Source organism: Bufo bufo, chromosome 2 (genome assembly GCF_905171765.1).
Source record: "Bufo bufo chromosome 2, aBufBuf1.1, whole genome shotgun sequence".
NCBI lineage: Eukaryota > Metazoa > Chordata > Amphibia > Anura > Bufonidae > Bufo > Bufo bufo.
In genome coordinates this window covers 219,976,688-219,992,197 of record NC_053390.1, presented here as the reverse complement: position 1 = coordinate 219,992,197, position 15,510 = coordinate 219,976,688, and positions in this window count along the sequence as shown.

Genomic DNA, 15,510 nt, shown 5'->3' with positions numbered 1-15,510 from the left:
CTGTAAAGTTCGGGTTCGTACTGAACTTTACGGTGTTCGGCACCCGAACCCGAACATTTCAGTAAAAGTTTGGGTAATATTAATATACCAATCCGATAGTATATTTTAACTTGAAGCGTCCCCATGGGAACGCCTCTATGTTAGAATATACCATCGGATTCGAGTTAGATTGTGAAAACTCAGATCCGACAGTATATTCTAACACAGAGGCGTTCCCATAGTGATGGGGACACTACAAGTTAGAATATACTGAGAACTGTGTACATAACAGCCCCCCTGCTGCCTGGCAGCACCTGATCTCTTACAGGGGGCTGTGATCCGCACAATTAACCACTCAGATGCCGCACCTGAGGGTTTAATTGTGCGGATCACAGCCCCTTGTAAGAGATCAGATGCTGCCAGGCAGCACGGGGCCAGACCCCCTTCCCTCCTCAGTATTAAAATCATTGGTGGCCAGTGCGCCCCCCCCCCCTCCCTATTAAAATCATTGGTGGCTAGTGCGGCCCCCCCACCCCCTATTAAAATCATTGGTGGCTAGTGCGCCCCCCCATCCCCTCCCACCCCCTATTAAAATCATTGGTGTCCAGTGCGACCTCCCCTCTCCCCCCCCCTAATTAAAATCATTGGTTAACAACCCCCCTCCCCCCATCATTGGTAGCAGCAGAGCGGTAGTTCCTGATCGGAGTCCCAGTTTAATCGCTGGGGCTCCGATCGGTTACCATGGCAGCCAGGACGCTACTGCAGTCCTGGCTGCCCCTGTTACTTAGCACTTTTAGCAGCATTATACTTACGTGCGCTGTCTGTGGCCAGCCGGCGCTCCTCCTACTGGTAAGTGAAAGGTCTCTGCGGCGCATTGCTTATAGCACAGACCTGTCACTTACCAGTAGGAGGAGCGCCCGGCCGGCCACAGACAGCGCACGTAAGAATAATGCTGCTAAAAGTGCTAACTCAGATCTGAAAAAGCTAATACTATTATTTTCCGTTATAACGGAAAATAATAAAGTGAAGTTCGGGTCCCCAGTGACTTCAATGGGGTTCGGGTCCAAGTTCGGATCAAGTTCGGGTCCCGAACCCAAACTTTTTTTTAAAGTTCGGGCGAACTCCCCGAACATCTAGGTGTTCGCTCAACTCTAGTAAAGACAGTACCTTACAGTTCTTCAAGGGCAAAGTAAATGACAGAACAAAACCTAATTTACAGGTAGAAGATCATGTTCTCATGAAGGACCAGAAAGTGGACAGAAATGCATGGCCCATTGGACTTATCTCAAAGATCTTTCCTAGTGAATATGGCAAAGTTCGTGGAAATTACCAATTGCAGAACAATGTGATTCCAAATCTTTCATCAGGCCTATATCCGAGGTTGTCTTGCTCTTATCTGTAGAGAAGTAATTCTCTGTCAAGCCAGAAGGGACCTTCAAAGAATTTTCAGTCAACTTAGGGTACTTTCACACTTGCGGCAGAGGATTCCAGCAGGCAGTTCCGTCGCCGGAACTGCCTGCCGGATCCGTCAAAACGCATGCAAACTGATGGCATTTGTAAGATGGATCAGGATCCTGATCTGTATGACAAATGCATTGAAATGCCGGATCCGTCTCTCCGGTGTTATCTGGGAAAACAGATCTGGCATTTATTTTTTTAAATTTTTTCGAGGTCTGAGCATGCGCAGAACGCAATGCCGGAACACTCGGGGCATTAATGCATGTCAATGGGAAAAAATCCCAGATCCGGCATTCCGGCAAGTGTTCCGGAATTTTGGACGGAGATAAAACCGCAGCATGCTGCGGTATCATATCCATCCTGAAAAGTCAAAAAGACTGAACTGAAGACATCCTGATGCATCCTGAACGGATTGCTCTCCATTCGGATTGCTCTCCATCCTAATGTATTAGGATAAAACTGATCAGTTCTTTTCTGGTATTGAGCCCCTAGGACGGAACTCAATGCCGAAAAAGAATAACGCTAGTGTGAAAGTGTTCATCCTTGGATACGTACCCAGAGCATTGACTAAGGGCTGATTATGGGGGCTAATGAGAGGCATAAGGAATGATAATGGAGGCTGATGAGAGGCATAAGGGCTAAATATGGGGGCTGATAAGAGGTATAAGGGCTGATTATGGTGGCTGATGAGAGGCATAAAGGCTGATAATGGGGGCAAATGAGAGGCATAAGGGGTAATAATGGGGGCTGATGAGAGAGATAAGGGCTGATTATGGGGGCTGATGAGAAGCATGATGGCTGATTATGGGGGCTGATGAGAAGCATGATGGCTGATTATGGGGGCTGATGAGAGGCATGATGATTGATTATGGGGGCTGATGAGAGGCATAAGGGATTGTTGTGCATTTTCATAAGTGTACAATGTATCTGATGATACTATATTCAAAATGGATGATCATTGCCTTTAACAGCATGTGATCAGCATGAACCTGGAGAAAAACCAAGATGGGTTCATGGCAAGTTCAATGTGTTAAAAGTGAATATATAGAGAAGACTATACTTTTATTATTGTTTAGAGACATGGATTTATCTACACAGGTTTCTCTAAACTTGTCTGTCTGAGGAACAATGGGTGTTTCATGGCTAAACCATGATCTGATAAGAGACGTCCATAAAACACATCTGGTGTGGAACAGATATCTATTCATATATTCCCATATAGATATATATATATATATATATATTCCTGTGTGCATTTATTTAGCGTTTGAACTTGTTAATGATTCATATATACTATGTGATATTGATGTATTATAACCAAATATTATTAATGTATCTTTATATATCTGTATCTCACTGAGAGGATATATTCTAGTGGATATAAGGAATGTTAAGTTGAATTTTCTTGAATAGGGTTTATTTTAGAGGAGCTGATGTTATTTCAAACATCATCACTCAATCGCCAAGACAGCTAAGATACACAAACCAGAAGAACCCTTATCTGCCCCATAAATTCAGGGATTAGGGAAACTTCTGATACCGCCAGTCAGTCTGAGCAAAGTGTCAGAAAGAGTCCCTCCTAATTGATTTAAGGTGTGAAAGGGCAGAGTTTAAGTGGTAATAAAACAAGCAATATAATATGTTAATTCTTAAAATATTCAAAATTGTTATATGATACAACAGTGCCATCAAGTGGTAGATGGGCAAAAGTTTTTGAGGAATGTCAATTAGATGACATCATCCCCATGTTTAACATACATCACACCCACCTTATCTAATTGGTAATCCCTAATCCAAGAGGGGATGGGCATAGATAAGGATTGGGATATCTGATCCAGTTTTGAGAGATCAGGACACTTCACAAACTACACTTCACAAACCTCACAAAAAGAAAAACTTCAAAAGGACTTCAAAAAGGAACACTTTACAAAGATTCATTCATCAGCATCACTTCACACGTCAGGAACATACCACAGGACGGGACATATCTAAATCTTGGAAAGCTGGGTCCATTCTAAAAGCTCTTTATCCCAAAGCCAGGGGTAATGTATAATCTATTTCATTTGCAGTAATTATAAATCGCTCCAATTGGCATATAGTTGAGACCCCATTATTAGTGGGTCAATAGTGTTAAAACAATAATTTTATGGGAAATTTTAATGAACGTGCACATCATTAGAATTCCTGTAATATTGCTATCAGAGTGGAATCTCTGATCGGATATTATTATCCGTAGTTAGGCCAACGGGCGTATTTATAAGGTGTCTCTTACTGCCATATTCTTTGATTGAGCATAAGGGATTTTCCACAGATTCATTTCTATTGTTTTATTGTTGTTGTTACATTATAATAATTTGATAATAATTTGAATAACATTATATTGTACTTGGTGTACTAAATTAAGTGAGCCCGGCGTAAACGGCGGAGCATCATCTTGTGGTCAATTTTGATATTATCCTTGTATTCATTTGTATGCCATTTTTAATGCATGTATTTATTTGTAATAAATTATATTTTATATAATTAATTGCACCCTGTTTCATTATCTGCACAAATTAACTTTAGATCTCATCAATAAAAGAACTGGCGTTTATATGTCCGCCAATTAAATTTTTAATTTTTAATTTTTCATATTTCATAAAAATATGAAATCATAATTTTTATGATTTCATATCTTATATGAAATAAATACCCGACATATTTTGGAGGCCCCAGCGAGATTGATTGAGATATTTCTATAACCAATTTGTGCAATTAGTGAAAATATTCCTTAATCCTTATTGGCAAGTCAAATTGTTGTTGTTATTGATTATCGATCAAAATCATGAATGTAACAGGCAGCGACCCAGATAATGGCCAGGTTTTAGCAGATAGTCCATCTGACACAGGAAAGATAATCCCTAAGGTTATCAAATATGTTTATTCCCGTTTGAAGTTAGATAAAAATATAGATGAATGGACTAATGAGCTGCAGGCAAGAGCCTATGAAGAACGTGGAGATATATGGAAGTTAGGTGGCATGGTTGATAGATACCTGACATATATGGATTTGGCAACTGATAATACCAAGAGGGACCAACACCTCTTATGTGCATTGCCACCTGTTTTGTATGCATTGTTGGCGGTCAGTACCCTTTCCAAAGATAGGCATGAGTCTATAATGGCTACAAAAAAATATGTATCCAAGATGGAATCAGAACTACAATCCGCAGAAGCGAAGATCAAAGACTTAGAGTACAACCTTAGTCACAGCCATGATGCATACCAAAAGGCAAAAAGTGATTTAGAGGATTTATATCTCTAGTATTCCAAAATTAAACAGACAGATGGATCAGCCCATAATATAGTCAATGCTGAAAGGGATCCATCTAACGCTGTGGGATATCCTGACCCTCCATGTCTTACTCCCTACTATCCAGACATGCCATCACATGCTCTTAAAGCAGACCCCATCCAAGATACTCAGCAACCTGAAAGTGTTGGCATGATTACACGGGAGGCATTCACCCAATTGAGTCGGGCATTCCAAACTGCAACCGCCTTACTAGATGCCAATAACATAGACGCCCCTAGAAGTTCCTCTCCACATGTTCCCCTGAGAAGAGATGTTAGGGTTAAATCACCTGTGCCGTATAAGTCTCATGAAAGTTGTGAAAGTGCATGTGAGTTTGACAGTGGTGTGGGTAAGCATGTGACTTATTCCTTGCCACAGGATCACAGACGACCAACATATGCTGAGGTGGTTTCTAGGAATAAAAATTCCCAATATTCAGATAAGGATCAGAGCTCCTCCAGCATAATTAAGTTTTTGAATACTACAGTAGCCAAATTTTCCAAGAAAGGTTCTTCTCAGATAGCCAATCACTTGGAACTGTATGAATCCACTATGGATTCTTTAAAATTATACTCTGATGCTGACAGGATCAGATTCCTTCCATGGGCATTTGATGATAAGTATCGTCATTACTTTACCTCCTTTGGGGAGAGAGGCATTCAAGATTGGCCAAGTGTTTTGCATGAGGTTAAATTGGAATTCGGACCATACCGAACCACCACCGCTGCAAAACGGGACATATATAGCCTTACGTGTAGACCCAATCAGAGTACACGTGAATTCCTCTCTGTCCTCAAAAATGCCTATGGGTTGGCATATAGATCCCCAAAATGGGAATCTGAAGAATTCAAACAGTTATTCTATGACGCTATGCCAACCCAGATCAAATTTAATTTAGCCAGAGATCTGGATATTGATGCCCCCTTGGATTGGTTGGTGACGGCTGCCACCACGCTGTATAATATCAGTGAGTGCCATGCAATAGAGGAGAGAAGGTTTAAAAAATCCCTAGAGCAAAAGGTAGCTGAAGCTAAGGTAAACCCTAGCTTGGGATTTGAGAGCCAGCCACGAAGGTTCCCTCAGTCAGGAGGACCTGCTCAACAAGCCCAGCAACAACAGGTAGGACCGCCCAAACAGACCAAACCCCAAAATACAAATGGATCAGAGGGGAATAATTCAGGTAATGAGAGGTCTAATTACCATCCCTATTACAATAGGGGCCCCCAGGGATACGGGCCCTATAATTATAGGAATTATCAAGGTTACCGGCGCTGGGATAATAGACCCAGACAACAGAGGGAAGATAGGCAGGAATCCTCAAATTCACCCAGGAGTAGGTCACCTACCGATAACCAGGGTGCCCAGCAAAGCCAAAATGTGCCCAGACCAAACAGGTTTGATCAGCTGGCAGAACAAGTGGCCCAGTTGAGTGACATTGTGAGAAAGTTGGTATCTCCAGGAAAACAGTCTGAGCCTTTTTTAGGGGCAACTCCAGGTCCCAGCTCAACATCATAAAGCAAATTGGGCCGGGTCAGAACCCAGGCCACTGTAAGGATATTAAGTTGATTGTGGTAGAATCTGATGTGATTCCTAATTCTATATTTCCTTGCAGTACCTCTGACCCTGAAATTAGGGCCAGAGGGGAAATGTCTAATATGTCATTTGTCTTGCAGTATAATGATGTCAATTCATATGACCAGATGTCTGTTCCAGTGTGTAATCCCATCGTTCCAGCATCTAGCCGTGAGCCAGCTGTGACTTGTGGTGTCACACAGCTTGTCCCAAAGGGGGGGGCTGACGCTGCTCCTCCAGCTTGTCCTGAGAGACTCAGGAATGCAGAGGTCACGGAGCTGCAAAGAGGTCAACCTCTCAGACAGCAGATGGGTAAACATCCTAACTTTCTCTGTGATTTGTTCCAGGTGGATGGCAGATACTTTATGGATATATATCTCCAAAATGAACTTATCGGACCAATCAAAGGATTAATAGACACTGGATCACAAGCCACCATTTTATCTATCAGTTATTTCCAAAAGACTTTGAATTTAACATCAAAGAAGCCACGATTAAGGTCATTTGATGGCTCTTTGATAAGTGTAGGTGGAGATGCCTTACAGGTAAAAGGAACATCCTGGTTGACATTTAAGATTGGCAAGAAGACAATTAGACATCCCTCATTGATTGTGGATCTTCCATATGATCGGATGATCATAGGAATCGATTTATTAAAAAGATTGAGTCCCATAATTGATTTCATTAATGAAGCAGTATGGACTCAGGTGAAGGCACCCATTGCCTATGAATACTCTTGCAACACACAAGCACAACGCAGTTGTCATGTGATTGAAGAGAAACCTAGCTCTATTGAAGTGCATTTCAGGAACAATCAAACACCGGAGGTCACAATCCTGAAGAATGGTAAGCCCGAGGAAGATGTCAATGGTGCCGCTCACATCATTACCATCCAGAGGGACAAAATCAAAAAGGTAACTCTGGATGATGATATATTAACCATTTCTCTTGAAAGGGGGAATCACGAAATTGTGGACCTGACCAGGCACATTCAATCGATGGTACGGATTAAAAAGGTCAATGACAATTTATTGATTCCCGTACAGGTAAACAATATAGCCCGGGTGAAATTTGCCAAGTTGGATTTGAAATCCGAAGCAAGTTACATGAGCCTAGGACTCTTGAAACAGATCACCAATCCTAAAATGATTAAAAGTTTCTCCCCACAGGACAAATGGGTTCATGATCTGGATGGAGATTCCCAAAGTCATAATGTGGTTGCAAGATGCGTTTTGTCTATCTCCATAGGAAATAAAACTACGGAGCACATTTTCATCGTGATAAATGAACCACGGTATCAAATGTATATAGGTAATGACCTTCTGCACCGATTTGCCGTACAGATTGACCTGGCGAATAACACCTTGTGGTCCAGATTGCCGGGAAACCCAGAGGGATGTAGAACAAGCCTTACGATGGGGACAACAGATGCCCTATGCCGTAAGTATCATGGTTGCTGAGAAAGTTGAAATTCCTGAAGGATGCAAACCATTTCTTCTACCCATTAAAATAAAGAAGGGACAGAAGCTGAAGAACACAGACGCATTGATCTGTTTATCCAACAGAATACAGCAACTCGGCCTAAAGGTAAAGCCTACTCCCCTGATCAATATCCATCAGGATTCGTTACATATGGTAATTCATAACATGGTTTCCCATAGCATATCCCTACAAAAGGACACCGTAATTGGTTTGGCTATGGATTCGGAATACTACACATTTGGATTCCAAAATGATGTTATTGGAATAATTCCTGATGAATACCTGACAGAGGAACAAACAGTGGAACAGCATTTTTCCTCAAACCCTGAGGGGTTATTTAACATCCACTCTGTTTATACTTTCAGCTCTGAAGAAGGTACATGCCACATCGAAGAATCATCATTGGTTTTCAACCATGAGATCGATGAAAAAGAGTATGAATCGTACCAGCCAGGAAAGGATAAGGTATGCTACACCCAGAACGATTTAACTAGTGAGCTTGAAGAAGCTTACGAGTTAAGTCAGCCTGACATTTTCCCAGAATTTCAGGAGCGGGTGGAAGAACAAATCTCCATGGCTGACGCATGCTCCGACGAGTCGAAGCGTCAACGGCTAAAGGAGCTCTTCGCAGAATTCCAGGAGATGTTCGCCAAGGATTCTTATGACTGTGGGGAAACAGACCTACACGTTACAAGAATCCAGACAGATCCCGATGCACCCCCTGTTTTTGTCAAACAATACCGACTTCCGCTGGCGGCTTACGAGTCACTATCGGAAATCGTCAAAAACTTGGAGGAGAGGGGTATCATCCGTCCAGTACACAGTTCATTCAATCATCCGATACTTGGAGTCCTCAAACCTAACGGTCAATTTCGTCTCTGCTCGGACCTAAGACAGTTAAACAAACGTGTTTACATGTCCGGGTGGCCCGTGCCATACATTGACCAGTGTTTGGCACAAATACAAGGATCCAAAATCTTCACTGCCCTTGACTGTGCACAAGGATATTGGACGATTAAGGTAGATGAAAGGGATCAGTACAAACTGGCCTTTACATTTGGCAAACGACAGTATGCGTGGACCCGACTACCCTTCGGGTACATAAATGCAGGCCATGAGTTTGCAGTGTTCATGCATAAGGCAATGCCTGATGCCACTGAACGAGGTACCTAATCCTATGTGGATGACATCCTGATAAAAAATACAACTTTTGAGGAACATATTCAGGAGTTGAGGCATGTACTAACCCAGCTGAGGAAAGCAGGTGTAAAACTGTCTTTGCAAAAGGCTCAATGGTGCCGGACCAAGGTTAATTTCCTAGGTCATGAAGTCACTGCGGATGGAATTAACCCACAGAAAAAGAAGGTGGAAGCAGTGACCAATACAAAATCTCCTACAAATCTCAAGGAGTTGAGATCATTCCTGGGCATGATGAACTACTCACGTAAGTTCATAGATAATTATGCCGAAATTACAAAACCTCTTTTACAGTTGTTAAAGAAAGGAGTAAAATGGGAATGGAGTGAGCGTCATGAGCAAGCTGTAACCGAGCTCAAGGCCAAACTTATCCAGGCTCCATGCCTTGCTTATCCAGAAGGGGGAAAACCTTTCTTTGTGGAAACAGGTTTCACTGATAAAAGCATAAGTGCAGTTCTTTTCCAAAAACAGGAAAACCGAAACAAGATCATCGCCTATGCCAGAAAGTCCTTGTCACCGGTTGAGATAAAATTCAATGATTGTGAGAAAGCATTACTGTCAACTGTGTGGGCTTTGCAATATTTTAGGAGTTTCATCCAAGGCGAAAGGATCATTGTGGAGACCGCACATCAGCCACTGCAATACTTGCAGAGTGATCGTATAAGAGATGGAAACTTGTCAAACAGCAGGATAACCGCCTGGACAATGTCCTTAATGGGATGGCCATTGGAAATCAGGGACAAACAAAATAATAAAAACCCAGTTGCTCAAGGATTAGCAGAACTCCATGACTGTACCCATACGGAACGTAAAAGTGAGTCAACGGAAAATGATTTCCTGGATGAACAATCATCATCACCATATAAATCTTATGAAGAGGAATGTTGCAAATCGTTACCATGTGTGTACGTAGACGGCTGCTCCTTCCATGTCGATGAAGGATCCGAACGTACATTGGTTGCAGGTATTGGAGTCGTATGGAATAATACATTCCTGGATGTATCCGTTGGATACAAAATTGGTTCCAAAAGCAGCCAAGTTGCAGAACTTACTGCTGTGTACAAAGCCGTACAAATGGCTATCGAATATGATGTTAAGGAGTTTGTAATCATCACAGATTCTGACTATATTCGTAACAGCTTTGTGGAGTACTTTCCCGGATGGAAAAGGTCAGACTGGATGAGAAGTAATAACAAGCCAGTAAAGCATGGTAAGATGTTTTGTAAAATTGATGAGATGGTTACCGCCCACAGTCTTACTATTTACTGGAAGAAAGTAAGAGGTCATTCAAAATATCCAGGCATGGATAAAGAGGGGAATGACTTAGCAGATTCCCTTGCCAAGCAAGCAGCCATTGACGGAAAGGTCTTTGACGTTGATGACCTCATGGGAACTATCCAAGTGGATGCTATGACAAGGAGTCAGGCCCAAAAGGGAACTGAAGCCAATGTGGCGCAGTGGAGCCAAAATTCCCCTAGTGAGGATCTCATTGCAAGCCAAAAGGGGGATCCAATTATTGGTCTCTTTTATAAGCACATTGAGGATCCACACAACTTCCCCATAACCACGGAAGACTGTGTGGGTAAGGAGGAGTTACGAATTTTGATGAAAGGTAAGTCCCAAATCTCATTACAGGATGAACTGCTGATAAGAACCTCTAAGAATGGTATCACGCAATGGATAGTACCTGCAGCATACCGAGGTCTGATGTTACAACATGCACATGATGCCCCAACAGCTGGTCATCGAGGTGAGAAAATAACGTACGAGTTACTACGGGACTACGCTTACTGGCCACATATGTTACAAGATGTGCGAACATATTGTCAGGGATGTCTAATCTGCCCTCAATTCCAACCACAAGGACCCACTCAACGGGCACCATTGATGAAAAGGGGGATGTCCATGCCGTGGTCAGACATCCAAATTGACTTCATTGGACCAGTAACAACCTCATCAAAAGGCAACAAGTATATGTTAACCGTAACTTGTCTGTTCACCAAATGGGTGGAATGTTTGCCATGCAAAACATGCAGTTCAAGTGCATGTGCATCTCTGCTCATTAACCATGTATTTTCTAGATTTGGTCTTCCCCAGCGCATCGAATCCGATCGTGGAAGTCACTTCACCAGTGAGGTGATGACAAAGATGTGGGAAATCCTGGGGGTAAAGAGGAAGCTACACATAGCTTATCGACCAGCCTCTAGTGGTGGAGTAGAACGTTACAACCAGTCCATTGTAAACATCCTGAAAAAGTTTGTCAATGAATCTGGTAAGGACTAGGATGTCAAGTTGCCTTTGGTGCTTATGGCCATCAGAGCCACCCCAAGCGCAGCAACTAAACTTTCTCCCTTCGAGATGATCACGGGAAGGAAGATGGTGTTACCCCAGCATTTACTTTACAGGACAACAGACCATAACTTGATCAATGCTACAACGTCGCATCAGTATGTGGAAAATTTACGCAAGCACCTTCAGCATGCTTTTGCGTTCGCCCAGAAGAATATAGAGAAAGCCGCAGTGAGTGCTAAGACATACTATGATCTGAAGACTACACAGAAGGAGTATCAAATTTCCGATCAGGTGTATCTCTATAACTTTGCTCGGGATCAAGTGAAGGAGAGAAAATTCCTACCTTCCTGGAAAGGTCCCTATGTCATCACTGACAAGTTATCTCCAGTGGTCTATAAGATCAAAATCCCTAAGGGGGATGAGTTTATTGAAAAATGGGTGCACATTAATCAGCTACGTGTTTGTCATCCTAGTGCACGACTTCGAGAGATTGAAGGAGTTGGATGAAAAGAGGTGAAAAGACTTTATGGTTCCAGCTAAAGACGGAAATAAGGATTGGTATCGTATGAACGGAAAAACGTTATCTGTTATTCTACATCTTTAACGCATACTAACCCATCCTGATGTATGTTTCCTCTGTAACAAAATGTCTCCTAACTCACCTCTGAAACCAGAACTTACTCTGTCCAAGAAAAGAACTTATGCCAATCAGAGGTATATGGTATTAGTAACTCTTTTCTTGCAGGATAAAGTAAAAAAAAAAATGTATATACTCATATGTGTCATATAATATTTTATAGGCGTAAGATGTCATCAAAGATGATTGCCATTATCTACGTCGTCCTGATCTTGGGGAAGGAGTTCCATGCTGAGCCGATTGTTGTGCCAGATCCTTCGTCGGGGATCATGCTGCAAGATACAGTGGGGTTCATCTTGACGAACAAGAGGGTATTATCCCAGAAGGTCTATATCAGCCTGGATCCACGCGTTTTCGTCGAAAGGCAATTCAACATATCCGAAATCCAGTCATCAGAAATCCAATCCTGGTATCAGATGCACATCGGATATTTCCAAAAGCATATTACGCAGATCCTGGAGCAAGCAAGGAAAACTTTGACCAGAGAACAGTTTTCTACAGACCAAAGCGATTCATGTTTTTGCAATCATAGCCGCCATAATCTTTGGCGTAGTGGGCACTGTTATTACTACCGGTGTGACAGTTGCCGATTCCATCTCTATCAAGACATTGGAACTTGAAGTTGGTTCATTGAAAAGGAACCTATTAAACATTCATGTGGAGATGGAGAATTAAAACAAACCTTTATCGAACTTAGATCCTGTTTTGCAGGATCTATGGGATGGTTGAGTTTGTTGACCATCCAAGTCATGCGTTAGATAAGGTTCTCCAGAAGAACTTTAGTCAAGCTCTGGTTGGAACATTATAAGCCAAGTCTACGCATCGAAGAAGATATATGAAAAGCCCTTTTTAAGCATTCCAAATACATTCACATTTTATGGAACATTTTGGAATGAAGGGGGATTTGTTGTGCATTTTCATAAGTGTACAATGTATCTGATGATACTATATTCAAAATGGATGATCATTGCCTTTAACAGCATGTGATCAGCATGAACCTGGAGAAAAACCAAGATGGGTTCATGGCAAGTTCAATGTGTTAAAAGTGAATATATAGAGAAGACTATACTTTTATTATTGTTTAGAGACATGGATTTATCTACACAGGTTTCTCTAAACTTGTCTGTCTGAGGAACAATGGGTGTTTCATGGCTAAACCATGATCTGATAAGAGACGTCCATAAAACACATCTGGTGTGGAACAGATATCTATTCATATATTCCCATATAGATATATATATATATATATATATTCCTGTGTGCATTTATTTAGCGTTTGAACTTGTTAATGATTAATATATACTATGTGATATTGATGTATTATAACCAAATATTATTAATGTATCTTTATATATCTGTATCTCACTGAGAGGATATATTCTAGTGGATATAAGGAATGTTAAGTTGAATTTTCTTAAATAGGGTTTATTTTAGAGGAGCTGATGTTATTTCAAACATCATCACTCAATCGCCGAGACAGCTAAGATACACAAACCAGAAGAACCCTTATCTGCCCCATAAATTCAGGGATTAGGGAAACTTCTGATACCGCCAGTCAGTCTGAGCAAAGTGTCAGAAAGAGTCCCTCCTAATTGATTTAAGGTGTGAAAGGGCAGAGTTTAAGTGGTAATAAAACAAGCAATATAATATGTTAATTCTTAAAATATTCAAAATTGTTATATGATACAACAGTGCCATCAAGTGGTAGATGGGCAAAAGTTTTTGAGGAATGTCAATTAGATGACATCATCCCCATGTTTAACATACATCACACCCACCTTATCTAATTGGTAATCCCTAATCCAAGAGGGGATGGGCATAGATAAGGATTGGGATATCTGATCCAGTTTTGGGAGATCAGGACACTTCACAAACTACACTTCACAAACCTCACAAAAAGAAAAACTTCAAAAGGACTTCAAAAAGGAACACTTTACAAAGATTCATTCATCAGCATCACTTCACACGTCAGGAACATACCACAGGACGGGACATATCTAAATCTTGGAAAGCTGGGTCCATTCTAAAAGCTCTTTATCCCAAAGCCAGGGGTAATGTATAATCTATTTCATTTGCAGTAATTATAAATCGCTCCAATTGGCATATAGTTGAGACCCCATTATTAGTGGGTCAATAGTGTTAAAACAATAATTTTATGGGAAATTTTAATGAACGTGCACATCATTAGAATTCCTGTAATATTGCTATCAGAGTGGAATCTCTGATCGGATATTATTATCCGTAGTTAGGCCAACGGGCGTATTTATAAGGTGTCTCTTACTGCCATATTCTTTGATTGAGCATAAGGGATTTTCCACAGATTCATTTCTATTGTTTTATTGTTGTTGTTACATTATAATAATTTGATAATAATTTGAATAACATTATATTGTACTTGGTGTACTAAATTAAGTGAGCCCGGCGTAAACGGCGGAGCATCATCTTGTGGTCAATTTTGATATTATCCTTGTATTTATTTGTATGCCATTTTTAATGCATGTATTTATTTGTAATAAATTATATTTTATATAATTAATTGCACCCTGTTTCATTATCTGCACAAATTAACTTTAGATCTCATCAATAAAAGAACTGGCGTTTATATGTCCGCCAATTAAATTTTTCATTTTTAATTTTTCATATTTCATAAAAATATGAAATCATAATTTTTATGATTTCATATCTTATATGAAATAAATACCCGACAGGATGATAATGGGGGCTGATGAGAGGCATAAGGGCTGATTATGGGGGCTGATGAGAGGCATAAGGGCTGATTATTGGGGCTGATGAGAGGCATAAGGGCTGATTATTGGGCTGATGAGAGGCATAAGGGCTGATTATTGGGGCTGATAAGAGGCATGGGGCTGATTATGAGGGCTAAAGAGAGGCATAAGGGCTAATTATGAGGGGTGATGAGAGGCATAGGGGCTGATATGGGGGCTGATGAGAGGCATAGGGGCTGATTTTGGGTCTGATGAGAGGCATGGAGGCTGATGAGAGGTGAGGTCTTATTGGGGTCTTATTAACATTGGGGGTCTGATTGATGGTCTGATTGGTGGTCTGACCTGAGGTGTAATGAAAAATATTTTTTCTTATTGTCCTCCTCTAAAACCTAGTTGCGTCTTATGGGCCAGTGTGTCTTGGTAATATGGTAATTGCATTTAGCGTCATATTGTTATCCACTATACTTAGTGTACTTTACTGCCATGTAGTAGCTATTGTTATATTTATTTATGTAAGTTATCTATGTTGTTATCCATTATCGAGGTAGGGAGAGAAGAAAAAAGAGGGTTAATCCTGTACTCCAAAAATAGGAGGTATGGGATGAACAGACAGGGCGCCAGAGGTAGAGGACACAGTGGAGTGGGGAGAATAAAAAATAAAAAAAAAATAAAAAAAAAATTAAATGGTATAGTGTAGGTACTATTGAATCGGAGATCAGAGTCCAAAAAGCAGGGCAGCCTAGGTGATAAACTATCTGCAAGAAAGCAGTATAGTAAAATTGGAGAGAAGTAAAGAGAAAGAAAAATCACCAAATGGCGCCAACCGCTAATAA